Source organism: Chaetodon auriga, chromosome 7 (genome assembly GCF_051107435.1).
Source record: "Chaetodon auriga isolate fChaAug3 chromosome 7, fChaAug3.hap1, whole genome shotgun sequence".
Lineage (NCBI taxonomy): Eukaryota > Metazoa > Chordata > Actinopteri > Chaetodontiformes > Chaetodontidae > Chaetodon > Chaetodon auriga.
The window spans coordinates 25,970,120-25,977,972 of record NC_135080.1 but is presented as its reverse complement, the minus strand read 5'-3'; the positions used below and the strand labels follow the sequence as shown (position 1 = coordinate 25,977,972).

The 7,853-nt window shown below is 44.8% G+C and overlaps 1 pseudogene; it reads left to right on the top strand.

The window, feature by feature from the left end:
• The first annotated feature begins 280 nt into the window (after positions 1 to 280).
• On the top strand, positions 281 to 3,176 carry LOC143323447 (uncharacterized; annotated as a pseudogene).
• The last annotated feature ends 4,677 nt before the right edge of the window (positions 3,177 to 7,853 follow it).

Genomic DNA, 7,853 nt, shown 5'->3' with positions numbered 1-7,853 from the left:
TATGGAAAGTGTCCTGAGACAACTTTTGTTGTGATTTGGCATTGTACAAATAAAATCAAATTGAATTAAATTGAATCTTGCTGTGATACTCTGATCTCTCAACGATCAAACGTAGTTTAATAACTAGGTTCACGAACAAGACCACGCTTCAAACAAACCCTAATCACGCACCAGGTTATTCAAGCGCTCCTGATGCATCCATCTCCCCTTTGACTCGTTTCTGCTTGTCTCGTATGGCACGCCCGAAAATCGAACCTAAAACAAATTCTTACCTCAACTCATGGACCAGGAACTCTTCCTTAACCCCTCGGACAGCAACCTGTTCAACAAGGAACCAACTCCTGAAGTCCCTGAATCACCCCCATCTGCGCAAATCCAATGCCGCCAGCAAACCAGGATGCACTCAGAAGTCTACTTCACCCGACAATCACAGCCCTCAACATCCGACAGTTCCCATGTAGTCAGCCCATCACCTACCACCAGCTCTAGGGGAAGATATTGTCTCGTCCAAAAAACACCATCCCCGACAGATGCCTCTCCTCTACCCGTCCAAGGTCCAGGCACTCGAGCGACAAGCGAAGCCTCCGCCATACACATGCGCCACGGCATCACTCTGATCACTCCTCAGCGTTAAACTCATCCGAATGGACAGTAACCCGCCTGAAAAACCCTCTCAAGCAGTGAAACATCCGCTTCCATAGCTCCGACGGGAAAACAAAGCTTCTCAAGCTGCTGAAAGATTATCTGCAAACAACATCTCCTCCTTCGCGAGTGTCCCAAGCGCTTCCGGGTTCCCAGTGCCGCGCCGAAACCAGCGGTGATGACATCATGATGCATCGCTTGCACGACAAAGCAACTCACCAGTCTTCATCAGCCCTGATTCAAGGTCAGGTCTTACCAAACAACACTCATACTCACCTCGCTTGTGAGCCCTCTCATTCTTTCCTTCTTCCCCTCCAAACTTCACAATCAACGTGAGCACATGCATCCCTCCATCCCAACAGCTTCTCCCTAGCTACCACTTTACCCCCAGTACGCCCAGCCACAGTAGCCCGACCATCACCCGTGTCACCGACACTCAGGCATCAAATCCTCACCGGTAACTACGTCGATCTAGCTCTACTGATCCATCCTTCCACATGCAACCCGCATGTCCCAAGAGAAATACAAACTGTTCTAGGCCCCCTCCACCGCAAAGCCAACACCCACTCGTTCCTAGGAACGCACACCAGCTGAATTCGTATTCTCTTTTTCCATATACAGCGACACAATCTGTTCCGCTTTCCCCGACCATAGATCACAGCTGGATGATTACTTGCCCATTATCCTAGACCTAGCCTTGCGATTCGGTGGTAATGGTCTTTACACACACCACACACTTTTCGCTTCCCTCGCCTGCATCAATTCAACCAGGGAACCTATTGGGGAACGCTAGACCCAGAGCTGTATTGCCGCGTCTTAGCAACTCGTCCCTCCCTGAATTGCCACTCATGCGGGGCACCTTCGCACTTTAGCCGCCGCCCTAAAGAACCACCCTGACCGCCAGTTCGTCAATTATCTAATACAAGGATTGACCTACGGTTTCCACACTTTTTCCAGTCCACCCTTCCCCACATTCAGAATCAGTCTGATCATCATAGCCACCAGGAAGTATTCAGGAACAAAGAGACTCATTATCGACTTATCATCCCCTCACAGCTCATCTGTCCCAAGTATCAACAGCCTAATCCCTAGTCCAGACTTCTCCATGCACTATTCCACAATCGACCACACCATCTCCCTCATCCATCTCGTAGGCCAAGGAGCCTGGTTGTCCAAAGCAGACATCACCAGTGCCTTCAAAGTCCTCCCTATCCACCCCAACTTCTGGCACCTTTTCAGTGTTCACTGGAAGGGCGCATACTATTTTGCAGTGCGCCTCACCTTTGGATGCAAAAGCAGCCCGAAAATATTCGATTCCCTTGCAGAGTCACTCTGCTGGATCCTTACAAACAACCACAAAGTCCCGTACGTCATCCACCTCTTAGACGACTTTCTTACCATCTCACCACCATCTTCACCCCCAGCTAAGGCTCTCACCACTCTCACCACCACATTCCACAAACTGGGAGTCCCCATCTCCCCAGACAAAACAGAAGGTCCCAACACATCCCTAGACTTTCTCAGCATAACCCTCAACACCACTTCCCTCCAAGCATCACTGCCCTCCAAGAAAACCCATAGAATTGCCTTACTCATTTCAAATTTCCTCCTGGTCCACAGGTGCACCAAACACCAAATCCTGTCACTCCTAGGACACCTGCGCCACTCACATCATCTCCCAAGGCCAATCATTCATGTCACACCTCCTCTCCATTGCCTCCTCCGTCCCATCCCTCCACAACTATGTCATGCTTGACAAACATGCAAGATGGAGCTTAAACTGTGGCACCAGTTCCTTTCGTCCTGGAACAGTATCTCCCTCTTTTACGACAACCACATCATTGCGCAGGAAGACATGCACTTGTTCATAGACACTGCCCCTTCCATCGGTTTCGGCGGCTACTTCAGCAGAAAGTGGTTTTCGGCCACGTGGCCTAGCGAATTCACAACACTCTTCCCTTCCTCCACCATATGCGAATTGCATCCCATCATGATAGAAACCATTCTTTGGGGGCGCGAATGGTCAAAAAAGATAATCGTTATCTACTCCGACAACAGCACTGTCATCAACATGATTGGTTGTCCAAAGCAGACATCATGCCTGTACCAGCTCTATATGGAAAGTGTCCTGAGACAACTTTTGTTGTGATTTGGCACTATACAAATAAAATTGAATTGAATTGAACATCATTAACAAAGGAAGATCACACGTTCTAGACATCATGCAATTCGTTCAAAAGCTCACCTTAGTTTCAGCTCAACACCAGTTCATCATCCAAACATCCCACATCCCAGGCCACAAGAACTCAATCGCTGACTCACTTTCTTGTTTCTCCTTCCAGAAATTCAGGCAGTTGGCTCCCACCGCCACCACTCTAGACTACCAACTATCCCGGCACGCAGCCATCTTCGACATTCCCATCCTGTCACCCGACTATCTCATCTTCCACCTAAAACACAGCAAAACCAATCAGTCCGGCCTGCCTCAGCCTGTCCACCTCTTCCGACTAAAGTCCTTACAAACCCATCTATGATTACATAAGCTTAAGGCTAACCAATCGAGCCTCACCCCAAAATCCATTGTTCATCTCAGAAACACGCCACGTAGCCACATGCTTCTGGTTCCACCATCACCTCCGCCGAATCCTATTTAGAACCAGAATCCAGCCCGAACTGTACTCAGGCCACTCGTTTCGCATCGGTGCTGACACAACCACTTCCTGGGAGGGCATTTCTGACCGCATCATTAAAATTTTCGATCGCTGGTCTTCACCTACATACCTCACTTATATCCAAAGAAAGCTGAGAGACATCAGAGACGCCCAAGCGCAGCTGTCATCTGAAAGTTCTTTTGGGGCTCAACCTGTGTAACCCAAGAACAACTCTGCAGCATGGTCTTTGTTAGTGAAAAACAGTTCTGTGTTGTAGGACTGTATGACACGAACAAATGGCTTGTGCTACTTAAAATGTGCTACTATACTTAAAACCAGCATATCACTCATGGTCCATTCACTTCGTGACTGGATTTGGCAGCTTTAAAAATCCTTTAAGCAAACGCTTTTGAAAACAAGCGATAGCAAAAAATTACAGCAACACAATCTATTCTCTTGTGAAGAGAGTCCCCAGTACTGCTTGGTGAATATGTACTCATTCTTGCTCTGTGTGGCTGCTGCTCTCTGGATTTTGAGTGGCAGAGAGCAGCAGCAAGACATCTAAATGAGATGCATGTGTATAGTGTTCAAACACAAATGACCATTATTTGCCCTTGGACCTCTCTCTCCAATGTTTTTTGTTGAAATGAAATTGGCTTTTGAAATTATTTATTTTTTGTTTCTCTTTTGTTTTGTTTTGTTTTGTTTTGTTTTGTTTTGTTTTGTTTTGTTTTGTTGTAGCTGTTGTTGTTTTGTTTTTTGTGTTTTTTGTTTTCATTTATTTATGTAGTTTATTTAGTTTTTAAAATAGTTTATTCTGGTGTCTGGGCAGTCTAGGCTGTCTTTTTATCAGAAGAATTTGTTTCAAAGTTTAGACACTTGCTTACTCTAACTTTGGTGAACACTTGAAACACACCATTGAATCCTCATACTAGCAATATAAATCCTGTCACAGTTCCAGTTTGTAAAAAGGCAACTAAATAGTACATTGTTTCAAGGTTGAAACGTAGAATATTGACATCAATATTTTAATATTCATGTAAAGAGATGGTCAATATGTATTTTGTACATTTAAACAGTTAATCTAAATGTTTCATATATTTCATTAATGTATTTTTTATATGCAAATCACCATACACATGCAAATTAGTTCATGGCATCACAAAGTGTAACAGCTGCTTAGGTAAGTACCCGTCTCCCTTGGCAATTACAAATTCTTTGCCTGAATTTGTCTGTGAAGACCTTTCTTGGCACACCATGTCTGGACAATATGCTTTTATGACCTCTGCTTTGTAGTTTGCAATCCACAGAGCACTGGACACAGGGAATAGCTGTCTGTAACCAAAATGTAATGCAATGTAGCCCTTCCCTTTAAAAACAAATAGGTCAGCCTGTACCTTCTGACATGGTCTGTCTGGCACTGGGTGTGGATTTAGTGGTTCAGCAGGATTGCTTTTTTAGATTTCAGGCATGTTAAGTAGTTTGACATCTCACTTGTCTCATCTTGATTAATCTGCAGCCAATACATCACCTAACATGCTCATTTCTTTCATCACTTACTTACTTCTTCTCTACTACTTGTAATTGATGTCTTCCACCACTGACAGTTCCACACAGTTCCATTCCCTTCCAGTGCTCTTGAATGCCAGGTGAGCAGTCTTGTTTCATGTTGGGCCATCCATCTAAAATGGTCTTTCTCAGTCTTCTTAGAGTTTCATTTCGGTTTGTATGAGTTCCATCTTTGCATCTGCTTTGGGCTCACTTCGGATCATGTTCACATAGCATTCACATGTTAATTTACTTTGGTGTTTGCCGGCTCTTTCAGGTCAACAACTGTGGACAACATGTTGACTGTGTGCATCATCTTACCTGTGGGTGCATGTCACATTCAGTGTATGACCTAGGTTACATATTATACTACTTGTTGGGAAAGGGCTTCCAACAACAAACATAGTCCTTTTATGTTTTAAACTCCAATGCCTCAATTTGTAGCAATTTTTTCATACCTTATATGTTTATATTATATTATGACAATATGTCAACATTGCACTGAACGATTTTTTTTACTTAGAGCAATATTGTAGGAATAATTCAATTTGTGTCTGTATCATTTACAGTATCTCAGTCTCAAAGCAGATGATGAATTCATCTGTCCAAACATATGAAACACATGATCATATTGCTTATATACATGACATAAGTAATATTTTAGAAATAACTCAACCATAATTGGATTTGGATTTGGATTTGATTTTATTAATTCATGCTTGCAGTGGAGCCAGGGCTCCACTGAAAAAACGCAGAACTTTACAAAACAAACATTAGAGAAAGACACTACAAAACAATTTCAAGATTAAGAAGAATAGATAAATAACTAAAATATTTCGGGGCAGTGAATTGGGAACAGTTAGCAGTCATGGTGGCCATGCTATGTCATTTTATTTTTATTTATTTATTTTTCCAGTCTAAATAGTGTCATTATATAGCCTGACTGCTGTGTGCAGCGTTGAGTTCCTCAGCCTGCTGGTCTTGGCCATGGGTTCAGCCAGCTTGTGCTGGTTCCTCAGTGTCTTGGCGGTGCAGTTGCCTCGTGTTGGAGGAAGCAGGTCATACAGAGGATGTTGCTCATCATGCATGTCCCTGATTAACTTCACTGCAGCCTCCTCCCTCCTGATCTGGAGTGATGGTAGGGGTTGTGAAAAATTACCAGCTCTTCTTCTGATGATTTTGCAGGCACGTGTCTGGACCCGCTCTAGCTCTGCTTGTTGTTTTTTTGAACAACCCACCAAGAGCACTGAGCTATATTCAAGACATGGCCTGATGAGAGTGGTATACATGGTGATGAGGTCATCTGCAGGTAGACCGTATCTCGCCATAACGGTGAGATAGTGCAGCCGCTTGGAGGCGGTTTTTACTGCCTTCTCAATGTGTACGTCTCCAGTCAGCTTTTGGTCCAGGTGGTATCCCAGATATTTTGTTGTTTCCGCAACAGGTACGACCTGTCCCCCCAGCACCAGGGGAGGAGGTTGTGGGGGGTCACGTGCAAAGCATATCCGTAATTCAACCGATTTTTTCCCATTTAACATCATGTTGTTCTTTGCTGCCCATTCGTCCAGCCTTTGTGCCTCCAGGCGCATTGATGTGTCTGTCTCGATGTCACATATGGGGATTGCTCTCGACAACCCAATGTCGTCCGCATATCCCACATCAAGGGTGTCCTCAAACACAGCATCCCGGGTAGCCATATAGAGGAGGAAGACATATGGGGAGACTACCCCCCCCTTGTGGCACCCCAGATGTGACTTCAATCCAGGGGCTGTAGGCCCCATTTGCTACCACTCTTTGTCTCCTCCCTGTGATGTAACTGTGTATCCAGGCTGTCAGAGATGGGTACAACTTCAAGTCCAGTATGTTTTTCATCAGGGTCCCGTGATCAATTCTGTCAAACGCCTTTGACATATCTGCCAACAGTACTCTTACCATTGTTGGTTTGGAGTCGGTTTCAGTGAGCCAGGTGTGCATTGCTCTAACTAAAGCTGTTGTGGTACTGTGCTTGGGCAGATATGCATACTGATTTTTACACACATCAAGCACTGTGGGCATGAGCTTTTTTAAAACAAACCGTTCTACTGTTTTCCCTACACAAGAGGTTAGAGAGATGGGACGCCAATCTGAAATTGAGCCGGGGTCTTGGCCTTTGGGTATGGGACAGACATTCGACTCTTTCCATATGTCTGGAATACGCCCTTGTTGGTAAGAGCAGTTGGCCAGATGTGTAATGACTGGGGCCAGGTCCTCTGCCTGTTCTTTGAGCAGCCATGTTGGAATGCCATCCGGCCCACTTGCTTTCTGGGGGTCCAGACGAGTTAGAGCTAGCTTCATCTCGCCTATGCTGCAAATGTCGCTTTGTGTGAGAGGTCTAGATAGAGGGGAAAAGTAGCAGAAAAACTCTCCATAACTGTAGCTAGCTGTGGTGATATTGCTGCAGGAGGAACTTCTCTCAGCCCAGTTCCAAACATAAGGACATCATCCAAAGACACAATAGAATAGAATAGAATAGAATAGAATAGAATAGAATAGAATAAATCTTTATTGTCCACCGGGGGTGGAAATTTGTCCTTGGTTCACCAAACACAGTGATCCCAGCCCATTCTTCTTTGGCAAATCTCTCAAGCTCCTCCAGATTTGATGGCCTTCTGGCATGGACATTCCTCTTTAGGTCACCCCACATATTTTCAATGGGATTTAGGTCAGGGCTTTGTGCAGGCCACACAATTACATTCACTTTGGTCTTCTGGAGATGGTTCGTCACCAAGAGAGATGTATGTTTTGGATCGTTGTCATGTTGGAAGATGAAGTGACGACCAAGACCCAGTTTTACTGCTGACTGCTTAAGGTTTTCTTTCAAAATCTCCACATATCTTTCTTTGTTCATGATTCCGTCCACCTTGACAAGATTTCCAGTTCCAGATGTACTGAAGCATCCCCACAGCATAATACTGCCACCACCGTGTTTCACTGTGGGTACGGTGTTCTTTGGGTTATATGCCTCTCCTTTTT